Source organism: Schistocerca piceifrons, chromosome X (genome assembly GCF_021461385.2).
Source record: "Schistocerca piceifrons isolate TAMUIC-IGC-003096 chromosome X, iqSchPice1.1, whole genome shotgun sequence".
Lineage (NCBI taxonomy): Eukaryota > Metazoa > Arthropoda > Insecta > Orthoptera > Acrididae > Schistocerca > Schistocerca piceifrons.
The window spans coordinates 782,950,099-782,969,548 of record NC_060149.1 but is presented as its reverse complement, the minus strand read 5'-3'; the positions used below and the strand labels follow the sequence as shown (position 1 = coordinate 782,969,548).

Genomic DNA, 19,450 nt, shown 5'->3' with positions numbered 1-19,450 from the left:
ATGACGTTTTACCATTCTTGCACCCAGGTTCGTCGTTGAGTACACCATCACAGGCGCTCCTGTCTGTGATGCAGCGTCAACGGTAACCGCAGCCATGGTCTCCGAGCTGATAGTCCATGCTGCTGCAAATGTCTTCGAACTCTTCGTGCAGATGGTTGTCGTCTTGCAAACGTCCCCATCTGCTGACTCAGGGATCGAGACGTGGCTGCCCGATTCGTTACAGCCATGCGGATAAGATGCCTGTCATCTCGACTGCTAGTGATACGAGGCCGTTGGGATCCAGCACGGCGTTCCGTATGACGCTCCTGAACCCACCGATCCCATATTCTGCTAACAGTCATTGGATCTCGACCAACGCGAGCAGCAATGTCGCGATACGATAAACCGCAATCGCGATAGGCTACATACAATCCGACCTTTACCAAAGTGGGAAACGTGCATACGCATTTCTCCTCCTTACACGAGGTATCACAACAACGTTTCACCAGGCAACGCCGGTCAACTGCTGTCTGTGTATGAGAAATCGGTTGGAAACTTTTCTCATGTCAGCACGTTGTAGGTGTCGCCACCGGCGCCAACCTTGCGTGAATGCTCTGATAAGCTAATCATTTGCATATCACAGCATCTTCTTTCTGTCAGTTAAATTTCGCGTCTGTAGCACGTCCTATTCGTGGTGTAGCAATTTTAATGGCCAGTAGTGTATTTGAGCAAAGAAGAGGACCGGTTCGCTATCTTTCTGCCCATGGGCCATATCTGGATACAATAGGTAATAGGGAAACAACCAGCTGTTACTATAACGAAATCAGCACACCAGATCGTTAAAGATAAACCGAGGACTGCTAGGAAGTCTTTAAGAGGTAAAACTGTTTTCAACATAATTAGAGTAAAAGAGGAATTTAATATCCCAAACCTTACAGCTAATACTGTCTCAGAAAAAGCAAGACACCATAGCACAGACGAGTAAGAACTGTAGATGAGTCTGTTCTTGTGGTCTTCAGTCCAGAGACTGGTTTGATGCTGCTCTCCATGCTATACTACCCTGTGTTAGCTTCATCTCCGAGTAACTGCTGCAACCTACATCCTTCTGAATCTGCTTAGTGTATTCATCTCTTGGTCTCCCTTTACGATTTTTACACCCCACGCTTCCCTCCAGTACTAAATTGGTCATCCCTTGATGCCTCATAACGTGTCCTACGAACCGATCCCTTCTTCTAGTCAAGTTGTGCCACAAATTCTCCCCAGTTCTACTCAGAACCTCGTTATTAATTACGTGATCTAGCCATCTAATCGTCACAGCATTCTTCTGCAGCACCATATTTCGAAAGCTTCTGTTCTCTTATTGTCTAAACTATTTATCGCCCATGTTTCACTTCCATATATGGCTACACTCCATACAAATACTTTCAGAAAAGACTTCCTGACTCTTAAATCTATACTCGATGTCAAAAAATTTCCCTCCTTCAGAAATGCTTTCCTTGCCATCGCCAGTCTACATTTCATATTCTCTCTACGTCAACCTTCATCAGTTATTTTGCTCCCCAAACAGCAAAACTCATCTACTACTTTGTCTCATTTCCTAATCTATTTCCCTCAGCATCAGCTGATTTAATTCGGCTACATTCCATTATCCTCCTTTTTCTTTTTTTAATGTTCATCTTATACCCTCCTTTCAAGACACTGTCCATTGCGATCAACTGCTCTTCAAGGTCCTTCGCTGTCTCTGACGCAATTACAATGTCATTAGCAAACCTCAAAGTTTTTATTTCTTCTCCATGGATTTTAATTCCTACTCCAAATTTTTCTTTTATTTTCTTTACTGCATGCTCAATACTCAGATCAAATAATGTCGGGGACAGAAACGGATCCCAAAAGCTCTACGATCTCTCGGCCCAGTAATGGAAGAGTGAAGCGAGGTGGCCATAAGAATATCCAAGAAGAACGAGAAGAATCAGTGAAATATAAGTGATGTGCTCTGATCCATAGCCATACTGTCTGGAGGCAAAAAAGTCTTGCTCTCAACTCAAAATGGTGGCAAATCTGTTACGGAACAACGAATCTAGATACTTTCCGATAGTAGTAAATTGTGTTTTGTGTGTGTGTGTGTGTGTGTGTGTGTGTGTGTGTGTGTCCGTCGCAGGCTGCAGTAGCGAGAAACAGTGAAGCTACATAGGAGAATATACTTCTTCACTGTTCTCCAAAGGTTAGTGATCCTAACATTATCATATGTTACTATAGTAGAAGTATTAGTATTAGTGTTAGTGAGAACATGAGTAACTTACATTTAAATATCCTCTGTGTAGCGAAGAAGCTTAAAACATTTAAGAAAGGCAAGACCTCCGCTCCACATTGTATACCAGTCAGGTTCCTTTCAGAGTATGCTGATATAACAGCTCCATACTTAACAATCATATACAACTGTTTTCTCTTAGAAAGATCCGTACCCAAAGACTGGAAACTTACGCATGTCATACCAATACACAAGAAAAGAAACAACGGTAATCTGCTGAATTTCAGACCCATATCAGTAACGTCTATTTACAGCAGGATTTGGGAACACACGAGCGTACTGAATTACCTCGAAGAAAACGATTTATTCACAATTAGCCAACACGGATACAGAAAACATCATTCTGGTGAACCACAGCTAGCTCTTTAGTATCAAGAAGTAATGGATGCTATCGACAGGGGACGTTAAATTAATTCCATATTTTTAGACTTCGAGAAGGCTTTTGACACCGTTTCTCAGAAGCGACTTCTAATCAAATTGACTGCCTATAGAGTATCATCTCAGTTGTATGACTCGATTTGTGATTTCCAGTCAGAGAGCTCACAGTTCGTAATAATTGACGAAAAGTTAACGAGTAAAACAGAAGTAATATCTGGCGTTCCCAAGGATGTTATAGGCCCTTTGCTGTTCCTGATCTAAATAAACGACTTAGGAATTAATCTGAGTAGCCCTCTTAGTTTGGTTTCAGATGATGCTGTAATTTTCGCCTTATAAAGTTATCAGATGATCAAAAGGAATTGCAATATGATTTTTACAAGATATCAGCTTGGTGCAAAAAGTAGCACTCGACTCCAAATAATGAAAAGCGTGAAGCCATCCACATGAGTACTAAAGCGAATCCGTTATATTTCGGTTACAAGATAAATCACACAAATCTAAACGCTATAAACGCAACGAAATGCTTAGGTTTTACAATTACGAATAACGTAAATTGGAACCATTATGTAGATGATGTTGTGGGGAAAGCAAACCAAAGACTGCGATTTATTGGCAGAACACTTAGAACATGTAACAGATCTACTAAAAAGACTGCTTACACTACGCTTGTCCGCCCTCTTCTGAAGTACTGCTGTGCGGTGTGGGATCCGCATCAGATAGGATAAAAGGAGGATATCGAAAAACTTCAAAGAAGAGCAGCTCGTTTTGTATTATCGCGAAATAAGGGAGAGAGTGCCATGGATATGAAACACGAATTTTGGTGACACTTATTACAACAATGGCGTTTTTCGATGCGGCCGGACCTCATGAATTTCGATCACCAGCTTTCTCCTCAAAGTGTGAAGATATTTTATTGGTGACCACCTGCACAGAGAGAAATGATAGTAATTACAAAATAAGAGAAACCAGAGCTCGCACGCAAAGACAAATTTTCGTTTCTCCGCGAGGTGTTCAAGAGTGGAACGCCAGAGAAATAGCCTGAAGGTGGTTCGATGAACCCTCTGCCAGGCACTTAATTGTGAGTAGCAGAGGAGCTCAATGAGGCCGTTTGCCGATGAACTGTGGTGTGTAGAGAAGCCGCAACGCCACGAAATTGTAACGAAAATTGTAACTAAAAGCAAGAGTAGTTTCTCATATCGGCATCCACGACAAGCGAAACCGTTACTTCTACCAGACTAAGACCACGTCAAATAAATACTAATAAAACGAGACATATGTTAAAATTAATCCCCTCTCCATGCTGTGATTCCGTACACATTGACGAGGTACTGTACATAAACTAACAGAACAAGATAAACACAAATACCCAAGAACAGTTATACTGTACAATACTTTAAAAATTAAAGACTACTTTTCTCTCAGGATAGCTCTTATTTTCATGAAAAGGTCCGCTGCCAAATGTATTTGACATTTGATCCATGTCTGTGAAAGGGAACTTTAAAATTTGAGGCTCCTATCTTATTTTTGATTAAGTATGTACATATACGCTGAAGAGCCAAAGAAACTGGTACACCCGCCTAACATCGTGTAGGGCTGCGCTAGCACGCAGAAGTGCCCCCACACGACGTGGCATGGACTCGACTGATGTCTGAAATAGTGCTGCGGAGAACTGGCACCATGGATCCTGCAGGGCTGTCCATACATCCGCAAGAGTACGAACGGGTTGAGATCTCTTCTGAATAACACGCTGCTCCAGAAATAGGGGGTCCATAGAAGCATCCGATGACCATATTTGATTCATTTTTAACACTTGTCTTCCTCCAAATTATTACGGGTTTCAAATCTGTGCAAGCGCCACAATACAGTGTGGTATTTTTTACGGTTATAAATACGATTTCATCGCCGGAACTCAATCTTTCATTGAGACGTACATTCCAACCGGAATTTAAAATTTCATTGCTGTGAACATGTGATTTCAACCAGCTTTCTGTTTGTAGTACTGTGCGTAGGTATTGTCACCGTTCATAAACGAAGTTAGTTCTGGGACATTTCCATAGACGCTATTGCAGTACTGTATTAACATAGTCTTTCTCCGAACTGCCGAACGAATGCCATTGTCTTTATTTAATACAAGTATTATTATTCTCTATCTAAAATCTGAACTTATCTTATCGGCCCTGTGGAGAGATTTCTCCATCCTAAAAAAAAACCACATATGCATGCCATACGTATTTTGCTAGTCTAGTTGTCACTTTCTGCGTGTAGTGCACATCTGACCTAGTACGGTGAGTCCTAGAATACATTACCCGATGATGGAGGTTGAGAAATCTGCATTCGAGATAGTAACAGAATCGTCTGAGACTCTGGTTTAAATACTCGTATCCTACTCGGCTCCAAAATAGAGAACCGCCACAGGTTCTCGGAACGATGCTGCAAAATATGAGCCCTCTTCCATCCCAACCACCGCCTAATGACCTCAGAACCCTGGTGGCAGGCGTCATGAGACACAATTTGCACCCATTGCCCTGCCGACAGAGCCTCCTCCACATCTCTTGACGTGACTCCCGGTAAGCAATATTTCCTTAACCCATTACTGGCCAAAACTCTATCGGATCATTTTTTGCAAACTTTTATACATAAATACGTTACATTGAGTGATTAACTGAATAAAAAGTTGTTTTGAAAGTTTTCAGTTTATTAGAACAAAAACTATACACCGTCCCATTTTTGGGACATCGGCCAAATGCGCTATCCAAATTCACAACCTTATTCTCCATGGATAATATTGTAAGAAACAACACAAACAATAAATAAAGAATGTTTTAATATTATTGAATGTCTATTCAGTATGAAATGAAGCAAAACACTTGTCGTGTACACCAACATTGCACCTATCACAATTTTTTTTTCTTGCAGTAAGCACATCTCTTCTGTGTTTTACTTGGCACAATGAAATTATTTCCAAGATCTAGTCGTACAACTGTGCTCACCAGTCCTCCCATCAATTTGCTTCCTTGTGGTCCTCTGCGTTTTGGTACTGATCCTGTTTTCTTTGATAGGTAAAACATCACTATTCTCCGTCGGACATCCAAAAGTGAGAGCTTCTCATTAGTTTTAGCAATTTGGTATGCACGCCATGCGTTTACTACGCAGATATCTATCATCTGTGTGAATAATGGCCACCACCATTTCTTTGACCTTATCCTCGTCCTATAAAGTGATATCTGCTTGTCCAGTAGCTCTACGCCACCCATATGGGCACATCAACAATAAATGATAGTGATTAATTGGCACGCATAAAATATATCGATACTGCACTTACTTGAAAAAATCTGAAGTATACGTAATCTTACACAGACATCCACATCGCATTCGGGAGGACGACGGTTCAATCCCGCGTCCGGCCATCCTGATTTAGATTTTCCGTGATTTCCCTAAATCGCTCCAGGTAAATACCGGGATGGTTCCTTTGAAAGGGCACAGCCGACTTCCTTTCCCATCCTTCCCTAATCCTATGAGACCGATGACCTCGCTGTCTGGTCTCCTTCCCCAAACAACCCAACCCCAACATCCACATGTTCATAACAAACACACCCAGACAACTAAATCACAGCTCATTGTCGTCGAGGAACTACCAGCAGACATACAGTGCTGCCAAGTGCGAGAACAAAAAATCGGCACGTTTATAATTTTCCTGACATGAAGTACTTAGAAAAAAGTTATTTATTTTACATTTACAGGCATTGTAGCAGTTAGTTGAACCTACAGGTGCAACAATAAAGGCTAAAATCTCCATTGATTACGTATAAATAAGTAAAATACACGCGTCCCAAAAAAGGGACAACGGCCAGTAATGGGTTAAGGTGCTCCATCACCCGTCTAATGTTGGAGCTCCCAATAACAAGCAGTCCTACGCTCTGGGTCCGTTTGAACCCTTCGCGGTGATTAACACCAGTCAAAACAAACGTCGCATCCCGTGCTGGCTCAGACGTACTTTCAACAGTGAGCAGTTCTTCAAATCTGGTTTGGAGGCGATAGGGCGGCAGCCGTGCGGCCAGTGCCCACTTTCGCCTTCCGCCCAGAGTTTCGCAATCCCGCCACTTTTCGCCATTCACCGTCCGGGGTCCTAGGTGACGCTACGAGCTCCACGGATGCCAGAGCATTGGTCTCGGGACCTCCGACACCACCGCAGCCCGAGCCGACAGCCCGACGCCCGTCGACTGTGACCGACACAGCTTCCAGCTGTTCATGGACAGTGGCCAATTCCTCTCGCATCTGTAAAAACAGGCGCAGTACCTACCAATCCTTAAGCAGTTTTCGTTTATACGAGAAGTACACTCCTGGAAATGGAAAAAAGAACACATTGACACCGGTGTGTCAGACCCACCATACTTGCTCCGGACACTCCGAGAGGGCTGTACAAGCAATGATCACACGCACGGCACAGCGGACACACCAGGAACCGCGGTGTTGGCCGTCGAATGGCGCTAGCTGCACAGCATTTGTGCACCGCCGCCGTCAGTGTCAGCCAGTTTGCTGTGGCATACGGAGCTCCATCGCAGTCTTTAACACTGGTAGCATGCCGCGACAGCGTGGACGTGAACCGTATGTGCAGTTGACGGACTTTGAGCGAGGGCGTATAGTGAGCATGCGGGAGGCCGGGTGGACGTACCACCAAATTGCTCAACACGTGGGGCGTGAGGTCTCCACAGTACATCGATGTTGTCGCCAGTGGTCGGCGGAAGGTGCACGTACCCGTCGACCTGGGACCGGACCGCAGCGACGCACGGATGCACGCCAAGACCGTAGGATCCTACGCAGTGCCGTAGGGGACCGCACCGCCACTTCCCAGCAAATTAGGGACACTGTTGCTCCTGGGGTATCGGCGAGGACCATTCGCAACCGTCTCCATGAAGCTGGGCTACGGTCCCGCACACCGTTAGGCCGTCTTCCGCTCACGCCCCAACATCGTGCAGCCCGCCTCCAGTGGTGTCGCGACAGGCGTGAATGGAGGGACGAATGGAGACGTGTCGTCTTCAGCGATGAGAGTCGCTTCTGCCTTGGTGCCAATGATGGTCGTATGCGTGTTTGGCGCCGTGCAGGTGAGCGCCACAATCAGGACTGCATACGACCGAGGCACACAGGGCCAACACCCGGCATCATGGTGTGGGGAGCGATCTCCTACACTGGCCGTACACCACTGGTGATCGTCGAGGGGACACTGAATAGTGCACGGTACATCCAAACCGTCATCGAACCCATCGTTCTACCATTCCTAGACCGGCAAGGGAACTTGCTGTTCCAACAGGACAATGCACGTCCGCATGTATCCCGTGCCACCCAACGTGCTCTAGAAGGTGTAAGTCAACTACCCTGGCCAGCAAGATCTCCGGATCGGTCCCAGATTGAGCATGTTTGGGACTGGATGAAGCGTCGTCTCACGCGGTCTGCACGTCCAGCACGAACGCTGGTCCAACTGAGGCGCCAGGTGGAAATGGCATGGCAAGCCGTTCCACAGGACTACATCCAGCATCTCTACGATCGTCTCCATGGGAGAATAGCAGCCTGCATTGCTGCGAAAGGTGGATATACACTGTACTAGTGCCGACATTGTGCATGCTCTGTTGCCTGTGTCTATGTGCCTGTGGTTCTGTCAGTGTGATCATGTGATGTATCTGACCCCAGGAATGTGTCAATAAAGTTTCCCCTTCCTGGGACAATGAATTCACGGTGTTCTTATTTCAATTTCCAGGAGTGTAGTATAACACTAACCCGAGCAGTCGCTCTGTGCAGTCCAAGTTTTGCTGCTAAGCTCCTTGTGGTTTTTATTGGACTCCAAGCTCAGGTCACAAGATACACTACTGGCCATTAAAATTGCTACACCTCGAAGATGACATGCTAGAGACGCGAAATTTAACTGACAGGAAAAAGATGCTGTGATATGCAAATGATTAGCTTTTTAGAGCATTCACACAAGGTTGGCGCCGTTGGCGACAGCTACAAGGTGCTGACATGACAAAAGTTTCCGTCCGATTTCTCATACGCAAACAGCAGTTGACCGGCGCTGCCTGGTTGTTGTGATGTTTCGTGTAAGGAGGGGAAATGCGTACCATCACGTTTCCGACTTTGATAAAGGTCGGATTGTAGCCTATCGCGATTGCGGTTTATTGTATCGCGACATTGCTGCTCGCGTTGGTCGAGATCCAATGACTGTTAGCAGAATATGGAATCCGTGGGTTCAGGAGCGTCATACGGAACGCCGTGCTGGATCCCAACGACCTCGTATCACTAGCAGTCGAGATGACAGGCATCTTATCCGCATGGCTGTAACGGGTCGTGCAGCCACGTCTCGATCCCTGAGTCAACAGATGGGGACGTTTGCAAGACAACAACCATCTGCACGAACAGTTGGACGACGTTTGCAGCAGCATGGACTATCAGCTCGGAGACTGTGGCTGCGGTTACCCTTGACGCTGCATCACAGGCAGGAGCGCCTGCGATGGTGTACTCAACGACGAACCTGGGTGCACGAATGGTAAAACGTCATTTTTTCGGATGAATCCAGGTTCTGTTTACAGCATCATGATGGTCGCATCCGTGTTTGGAGACATCGCGATGAACGCACATTGGAAGCGTGTATTCGTCATCGCCAAACTGGCATATCACCCGGCGTGATGGTATGGGTTGCCATTGGTTACACGTCTCTGTCACCTCTTGTTGGCATTGACGGCACTTTGAACAGTGGACGTTTCATTTCAGATGTGTTACGATCCGTGGCTCTACCCTTCATTTGATCTCTGCGAAACCTTACATTTCAGCAAGATAATGCACGACCGCATGTTGCAGATCCTGTACGGGTCTTTCTGGACACACAAAATGTTCGACTGCTGCCCTGGCCAGCACGTTCTCGAGATCCCTCACCAATTGAAAACGTCTGGTCAATGGTGGCTCGTCACAACACGCCAGTCGCTACTCTTGATGAACTGTGGTATCGTGTTGAAGCTGCACGGGCAGCTGTACCTGTACATGTCATCCAAGCTCTGTTTGACTCAATGCCCAGGCGTATCAAGGCCGTCATTACGGCCTGAGGTGGTTGTTCTGGGTACTGATTTCTCAGGATCTATGCACCCAAACTGCGTGAAAATGTAATCACATGTCAGTTCTAGTATAATATATTTGTCCAATGAATACCCGTTTATCATCTGAATTTCTTCTTGGTGTAGCAATTTTAATGGCCAGTAGTGTAGAAATGCACTAAAATTTACGCACAATCTTAACAGTGACAGTGGTACGTCAGCCATTCTCTGCCACGCACCCAATGTTGTGTATATGTAGGCTTGAGATCAGCAGAGGTCTTCTGAAATTAACCTACTGATATAGCTCTTCTCACTGTTATGAAATTTCCTGCTGTTTCATTGTATGGCTACTTACTAGTGTCCCATAAATCTCAAAAAGAGAAAAATAAAATAATAAATCGCCGATGTAATACACTCTAAATGAAAGTCGGCGCATTAGTTAACTCACTGCACCACTGTGTACAAGCGGAGGCAGATGTATTCGACAGAGGAATGCTTGTATGTCGGCGAATAATGTTGTTGTTGTCTTCTCACCGTACTAGTCTATCTTGTGCAAGTCTCTTTATTTCTGCACATCTACTGCATCCTACATCCATTTGAAGCTGTCTGTCTCTGCAATTTATTTTATCTTATTTATCTACAGCGTTCACGCAACAGCTACAGTTCATTGTTGCGTCGTTTTCTTCAGCAATCTTCCATGTTTTCTTAACGCTGTATTTTGTTTTTAGGCCTTTTTTTATACTCTTCTAAATCGAGCATTTATGTCAGACAGGAGTTTCAATCTGTTGTTTCTGATTTTTCGATGTTGTTTGTTTCCAGCCCTTACCTTATTTCTCTGAACCAGGATGTCGTCTGCTTCTTCTTCTAGAAATACAGGAATTTTTGTTTCGTTAGCCTTTCCTCTTTCTTTCGGTAGGGATATCAAAAAGGATGTAATCTGCACGTTGCTATAATTTCCGGTGTTTCATATGTTTTCCGTAGGTTTCTTTCTTGTTATTCACGTTCCAAACGCCCTTCTGTCTGTATTGCACCCATTATTTTTGTAATGATCCACTTTTCAAGTATATCTAGTCTATCTGTGTCTTGTTTTTTAAAGTAAAATAATGTTGTGACAGCACCACTGTATGTATGTAACTTAAAGAGTTAACAGATCTCAGTTATGCTAATTTTATAATGTTTCATCAGGTTACTTCTAATCACATTTATAGTTTACTGAATCCGGATGTTCGTACACAGGTATAAAATATCGAGTGAAGCATAAGTAATTGTCTTTGGAATGTGAACATAACAGATTTTTATCAAGAAGTTCGTGGATGTCTTTAGCGGAAAAGTTGTTTTCAAAAGTAAACCGAGTGGAAAGATGAGGTAGCAGTTCGTAGCCTAATTTGTATGCGGGGCTGCTCCTACAGTTGACAATAGGCTACTTGGTAGCAGTTCGTAGCCTAATTTGTATGCGGGGCTGTTCCTACAGTTGACAATAGGCTACTTGGGACAATTTTCGTTATTGGTTGTGTTGTGCAACTGGATTCATAAAGATGTAGTCGCGTGTTATCCATTTCATCAGAAGGAAGTTGGAGTTGCCAAGTACAATTTTTTAAAATTTTGGCTTGGATCAAAGTCTAATTCGGTTACTTTGTTATTGTTCAATATTTCATGACCTTGTCAATATAGCATTTTTCAATTCAGTTTTGACTAATAAGACTTTGCTTTTAGAGAGCTTAGAATTAATTCATTGCCGGCCGGGGTGGCCGAGCGGTTCTAGGCGCTACAGTCTGGAACCGCGCGACCGCTACGGTCGCAGGTTCGAATGCTGCCTCGGGCATGGATGTGTGTGATGTCCTTAGGTTAGTAAGGTTTAAGTAGTTCTAAGTTCTAGGGGACTGATGACCTAAGAAGTTGAGTCCCATAGTGCTCAGAACCATTTGAATTAATTCATTTTAGAGATTTGTGTTGTTAAGTGACTGTTCTTTCGGAAATAGTTCCATAACATATGTAAAATCAGAATGCAAAGATCCATTACATCGGAATCATTAATCGACACCGAGTAATGTGATACATAACAGTACTAGTGATCGTCGGTGGCTGACTAATGTAGCTTACTCTTCACTTACTCATTTGTTCGAATTTGCATGCCCTATTTAAATAAAAGTGTACGCTGAAAACAGACTGGGACAAAGCAACAGGGCCGTGGAGCCACGCAGGCCCCTACCCTTGGAGCGGTTCTCCAAGCGAGCGTTGGGAAGCACGCAGGTGAATGGCTCGCAGGCCACTGGACAGTCTTTTGTAGCGCTGCCGCTGGTCGCCCAAACCATTACAGATAAGATCTCCTGTGGCGTAAGGTCCCGAGCCGCAACCACTTTTACAACCCAGAAGTGGAATGAAAGGAAATGCTGTTTTACACCAAGGCACTATTGTGTGCAAAACACAGAAAGCTGTTTTCTCCGGAAAATGTTGGATACAATAGATACTACCTCTATAATGGAGTCGGAATCTGCAGTTTTTGGACCCTCTGGAGGCGTGAGACACTGCTGGACGTTGATTTCACAAAACCAACTGTTTTCTCAACACAAGAACTGCCATAGTTGGCTAATAAGAATAAACTGGAGGTTAGACAGTGAAACTCGAACCCGCCAGGTTAGCCGAGAGCGGTAATGCGCTGCTTCCTGGACTCGGGTAGGCGCACCGGCCACGGATCGAATCCGCCCGGCGGATTACCGTCGTCGGTCGGTGTGCCGGCCAGCCTGGATGTGGTTTTTAGGCGGTTTTCGGCATCCCGCTAGGTGAAATCTCTTCACTGTCTGATATTTGCCGGGCATGGTGGCCGAGCGGTTCTAGGGGCTTCAGTCTGGAACCGCGCGACTGCTACGGCCGCAGGTTCGAATCCCGCCTCGAGCATGGATGTGTGTAATGTCCTTAGGTTAGGTCGGTTTAAGTAGATCTAAGTTCTAGGGGACTGATGACCTCAGATGTTAAGTCCCATAGTGCTCAGAGCCATTTGAACCATATTTGGAACTCGACTGTGCTGACAAGGACCTACCTCACTGCCCATAGAGAGAGACAGAAAGTGAGTGAGATGCCTTTTTTTAGTATTAAATGGTAGGACATACATTCAGAATGAGAACTCTGCAGTGGAGTGTGCGCTGATATGAAACTTCCTGGCATATTAAAACTGTATGGCGGATCGAGACTCAAACTCGGGACCTTCACCTTTCGCGGCCAGGTGCTCTACTAACTGAGCTACCCAAGCATGACTCAGAACCCGTCCTCACAGCTTTACTTACGGCAGTGCCTCGACTCCTACCTTCCAAACTTCACAGAAGCTCCCCTGCGCAGGAGAACGCCGGCACGGCAGCCCAGGGTGTTCGATCAGAAGGTTTAGCTGCCCTCCGTAATAAAAACAATAAAAATAAAAAAACTGACTTAATGGATCACCGGTGAACTTGAACAAGCGTCATGGGACGTCCGCCCCGAACAAATACACTCCTGGAAATGGCAAAAAGAACACATTGACACCGGTGTGTCAGACCCACCATACTTGCTCCGGACACTGCGAGAGGGCTGTACAAGCAATGATCACACGCACGGCACAGCGGACACACCAGGAACCGCGGTGTTGGCCGTCGAATGGCGCTAGCTGCGCAGCATTTGTGCACCGCCGCCGTCAGTGTCAGCCAGTTTGCCGTGGCATACGGAGCTCCATCGCAGTCTTTAACACTGGTAGCATGCCGCGACAGCGTGGACGTGAACCGTATGTGCAGTTGACGGACTTTGAGCGAGGGCGTATAGTGGGCATGCGGGAGGCCGGGTGGACGTACCGCCGAATTGCTCAACACGTGGGGCGTGAGGTCTCCACAGTACATCGATGTTGTCGCCAGTGGTCGGCGGAAGGTGCACGTGCCCGTCGACCTGGGACCGGACCGCAGCGACGCACGGATGCACGCCAAGACCGTAGGATCCTACGCAGTGCCGTAGGGGACCGCACCGCCACTTCCCAGCAAATTAGGGACACTGTTGCTCCTGGGGTATCGGCGAGGACAATTCGCAACCGTCTCCATGAAGCTGGGCTACGATCCCGCACACCGTTAGGCCGTCTTCCGCTCACGCCCCAACATCGTGCAGCCCGCCTCCAGTGGTGTCGCGACAGGCGTGAATGGAGGGACGAATGGAGACGTGTCGTCTTCAGCGATGAGAGTCGCTTCTGCCTTGGTGCCAATGATGGTCGTATGCGTGTTTGGCGCCGTGCAGGTGAGCGCCACAATCAGGACTGCATACGACCGAGGCACACAGGGCCAACACCCGGCATCATGGTGTGGGGAGCGATCTCCTACACTGGCCGTACACCACTGGTGATCGTCGAGGGGACACTGAATAGTGCACGGTACATCCAAACCGTCATCGAACCCATCGTTCTACCATTCCTAGACCGGCAAGGGAACTTGCTGTTCCAACAGGACAATGCACGTCCGCATGTATCCCGTGCCACCCAACGTGCTCTAGAAGGTGTAAGTCAACTACCCTGGCCAGCAAGATCTCCGGATCGGTCCCAGATTGAGCATGTTTGGGACTGGATGAAGCGTCGTCTCACGCGGTCTGCACGTCCAGCACGAACGCTGGTCCAACTGAGGCGCCAGGTGGAAATGGCATGGCAAGCCGTTCCACAGGACTACATCCAGCATCTCTACGATCGTCTCCATGGGAGAATAGCAGCCTGCATTGCTGCGAAAGGTGGATATACACTGTACTAGTGCCGACATTGTGCATGCTCTGTTGCCTGTGTCTATGTGCCTGTGGTTCTGTCAGTGTGATCATGTGATGTATCTGACCCCAGGAATGTGTCAATAAAGTTTCCCCTTCCTGGGACAATGAATTCACGGTGTTCTTATTTCAATTTCCAGGAGTGTAGAACGAACACTAACGAACAAAAAGAGATTACAAAAAAAAAAAAAAAAAAGTAGGTAAAGCACTTGCCCGCGAAAGGCAAAGGTCCCGAGTTCGAGTCTCGGTCCGGCACACAGTTTTAATCTGCCAGGAAGTTTCATATCAGCGCACCCTCCGCTGCAGAGTGAAAATCTCATTCTGGAAACATCCCCTAGGCTGCGGCTAAGCCATATCTCCGCAATATCCTTTCTTTCAAGAGTGCTAGTTCTGCATGGTTCGCAGGAGAGCTTCTGTAAAGTTTGGAATGTAGGAGACGAGGTACTGGCAGAAGTGAAGGTGTGAGTACGGGGCGTGAGTCGTCCTTGGGTAGCTTTGTTGGTAGAGCACTTGCCCACGAAAGGCAAAGGTCCCGAATTCGAATCTCGGCCCGGCACACAGTTTTAATCTGCCAGGAAGTTTCAGGACACACATTACTGGCTTACCACCTAAAGAATAGCCCATGGAGGGGAGCAGCGTTTTCTATTGAACGCTTTTATGGTCGGCGCTCCGAATTTCCATATCCCAGCCAATCTAAATAGAATAAAGAGCAAAAAAGTAGAAATGCGAGTTTTCTTTTAGTGAACACTTCTTTTGACGTCTTCTTTAGAGAGAGACTTCTCACTTATTCTCCGGAGCGAGTATCGACCACCAGGGTCCACAGCCAGAGCAGATGTCTCGAGGAACTTACATTTCCTGCTGTTTCGCAATTAGCTGTCGGCGAAGGTCATCAGTGTGCCACACCCATTTCGGCCTCCACCTACAGTTTACTACTGTGAGGCAGAGCCGCCAACGTGAGATCATGTGTTGTGACATTAAAGCCATTTTTTGGAATTTCATAACTTCGAGCTTCACTTTGAAGCTTTACATTCAGATTCAATGACCACCTCTCTCTTTACTCTGCCCACAGATTCAAAACATTCTCCTCTTTACTACTCTCTGTCTTTTCTGCTAACATCATGATAATCACAGTACCACTTTACGATTACAGTTGTTACACTTACGCCATTATTGGAATCTTATCCCAGCTCGTTTGTCAGACGTGCCAAAGCTTTACCAGAATAATATCATTGCTTTTTAAATGTTTTCTTTAATGAGATACACCGAATTAACTGTGATTCTTATTTCATTTAGTAATCGTTCAGTTCCCAAATAGGGTGATTAATTAGCATATGTCAGATACAAGGCCAAATTTCGTCACCTCCAACATTGAATCACACGACCGTATCCTAGCACTGTTCATTGTTGTAATGGGAATTTTTATAACTTTTGTGCCTCGTTACTGGTTCTGAAACCTAATGCGTTTTTATGCATATTTTAATTTGCCAATTACATTTTTATAATGTGGGTTGTTCTATATTCGTACTTCTAATTACCTGATTTAATTTTTTTCTAATTTTACGACGAATTCAAAAGCATATATTATTTTCCTGTGCTCTTTGTATACCCGTAGAGTACCGAAACAGCTGCAACGATCTCTCGCGGAAACAAGATATGCTTATAAACGACAATTCAGAAAGTGCGTCAAGGAGGAAATGTACATCCTCCATTACGACATAATAATTCCACACTGTTAGAGCTCTGTCTCTGGGAAATATCCACTGGCCATTAAAATTGCTACACTAAGAAGAAATGCACATGACAAACGGGTATTCATTGGACAAATATATTATACTAGAACTGACATGTGATTACATTTTCACGCAATTTGGGTGCATAGACCCTGAGAAGTCAGTACCCAGAACAACCACCTCTGGCCGTAATAACGGCCTTACTACGCCTGGGTATTGAATCAAACAGAGCTTGGATGGCGTGTACAGGTACAGCTGCCCATATATCTTCAACACGATACCACAGTTCATCAAGAGTAGTGACTGGCGTATTGTGAGTTTGCGACGAGCCGGTTGCTCGGCCACCATTGGCCAGACTTTTTCAATTGGTGAGATATCTGGAGAATGGGCTGGCCAGGGCAGCAGTCGAACATTTTCTGTATCCAGAAAGGCCCGTACAGAACCTGCAACATGCGGTCGTGCATTATCCTGCTGAAATGTAGGGTTTCGCAGGGATCGAATGAAGGGTAGAGCCACGGGTTGTAACACATCTGAAATCTAACGTCCACTGTTAAAAGTGCCGCCAATGCGAACAAGAGATGGCCGAGACGTGTAACCAGTAGCACCCCATACCATCACGCCGGGTGATACGCCAGTATGGCGATGTAGAATACACACTTCCAATGTGCGTTCACCGCGATGTCGCCAAACACGGATGCGACCATCATGATGCTGTATACAAACCTGGATTCATCCGAGAAAATGACGTTTCGCCATTCGTGCACCCAGGTTCGTCGTTGAGTGCACCATCGCAGGCGCTCCTGTCTGTGATGGAGCGTCAGTGGTAACAGCAGCCACGGTCTCCGAGCTGTTAGTCCATGCTGCTGCAAACGTCGTCGAACTGTTCGTGCAGATGGTTGTTGTCTTGCAAACGTCCCCATCTGTTGACTCAGGGATCGAGACGTGGCTGCACGATCCGTTACAGCCATGCGGATAAGATGCCTGTCATCTCGACTGCTAGTGATACGAGGCCGTTGGGATCCAGTACGGCGTTCCGTGTTGACCTCTTGAACCCACTGATTCCATATTCTGCTAACAGTCATTGGATCTCGACCAAAGCGAGCAGCATTGTCGCGATACGATAAACCGCAATCGGGATAGGCTACAATCCGACCTTTATCAAAGTCGGAAACGTGATGGTACTCATTTCTCCTCCTTACACGAGGCATCACAACAATGTTTCACCAGACAACGCCAGTCAACTGCTGTTTGTGTATGAGAAATCGGTTGGAAACTTTCCTCATGTCAGCTCGTTGTAGGTGTCCCCACCGGCGCCAACCTTGTGTGAATCCTCTGAAAAGCTAATCATTTGCATACCAAAGCATCTTCTTCCTGTCGTTTAAATTTCGCGTCTGCAGCACGTCATCTTCGTGGTGTAGCAATTTTAATGGCCAGTAGTGTAGTAGTTCTGTTCGTTTCGTGCGATAAATCATCGTAATCAAGCACCGTACCGCCCCTCAGGACGCAGTAAACTTTCCCTTTCACTGGTGGTTTGAAGACAGGACGACGGCGTTACTCGCAGTTCACTAAGACGCTCCAGTCGTAATTTCAGATCTTCGTGTGGAGATGCTGTCTGAACATGGTCGATAATTGCTCGGAGCGCGATGACACTAATTTTAGCGCTGTATTCAGTGGAAAGCACGGGGTGCTGAGACAATTTCACGAGTAGAAACAGAAAACAATGACTCAAATACAGAAACGAGGTTCAACAGACACGACATTTACTTGAACTACTTAAAAAAACAACGTCATAGGTATTGCACTGGACAAAAAATGAGTGAACACCAAAGACATCTTGCTAATACCATCTGTAGCCGTCATAATGGCCTCAAATCGGCAAAGAAGAGAGTCGACAAGTTTCCTCAGGCAATCCATGTCCAGCGCGAGCGACTAATTCATAACTGGATCCTGCAGAGCTAAGAAATTGCGGGGATGTTCCACTCGGTATCGTGAACAGTTCCAGACATGTGTAGGGAATTGAGGTCTAGTGATTTAGGGGCCAGTCGAAGTGAGAAAAGGTGCATGAGAATTTGTCAAAATGGAACGTTTGAGTGCAGCTCTTATTTTCGAAGACGGGAGTGTCAAAAAAATGGTTCAAATGGCTCTGAGCACTATGGGACTCAACTGCTGTGGTCATTAGTCCCCTAGAACTTAGAACTACTTAAACCTAACTAACCTAAGGACATCACACACATCCATGCCCGAGGTAGGATTCGAACCTGCGACCGTAGCAGTCGCACGGTTCCTGACTGCGCGCCTAGAACCGCGAGACCACCGCGGCCGGCTGCGGGAGTGTCCACAACACACACATACACTCCTGGAAATTGAAATAAGAACACCGTGAATTCATTGTCCCAGGAAGGGGAAACTTTATTGACACATTCCTGGGGTCAGATACATCACATGATCACACTGACAGAACCACAGGCACATAGACACAGGCAACAGAGCATGCACAATGTCGGCACTAGTACAGTGTATATCCACCTTTCGCAGCAATGCAGGCTGCTATTCTCCCATGGAGACGATCGTAGAGATGCTGGATGTAGTCCTGTGGAACGGCTTGCCATGCCATTTCCACCTGGCGCCTCAGTTGGACCAGCGTTCGTGCTGGACGTGCAGACCGCGTGAGACGACGCTTCATCCAAACATGCTCAATGGGGGACAGATCCGGAGATCTTGCTGGCCAGGGTAGCTGACTTACACCTTCTAGAGCACGTTGGGTGGCACGGGATACATGCGGACGTGCATTGTCCTGTTGGAACAGCAAGTTCCCTTGCCGGTCTAGGAATGGTAGAACGATGGGTTCGATGACGGTTTGGATGTACCGTGCACTATTCAGTGTCCCCTCGACGATCACCAGTGGTGTACGGCCAGTGTAGGAGATCGCTCCCCACACCATGATGCCGGGTGTTGGCCCTGTGTGCCTCGGTCGTATGCAGTCCTGATTGTGGCGCTCACCTGCACGGCGCCAAACACGCATACGACCATCATTGGCACCAAGGCAGAAGCGACCACTGGAGGCGGGCTGCACGATGTTGGGGCGTGAGCGGAAGACGGCCTAACGGTGTGTGGGACCGTAGCCCAGCTTCATGGAGACGGTTCCGAATGGTCCTCGCCGATACCCCAGGAGCAACAGTGTCCCTAATTTGCTGGGAAGTGGCGGTGCGGTCCCCTACGGCACT

At 46.5% G+C, this 19,450-nt stretch overlaps 1 protein-coding gene across 2 annotated transcripts in view; it reads right to left on the bottom strand.

Annotated features, from left to right (window-relative positions):
- Positions 1-19,450, bottom strand: part of LOC124721104 (serine-rich adhesin for platelets-like) — a 481,067-nt gene that overhangs the window by 189,462 nt on the left and 272,155 nt on the right. The window lies entirely within an intron of this gene.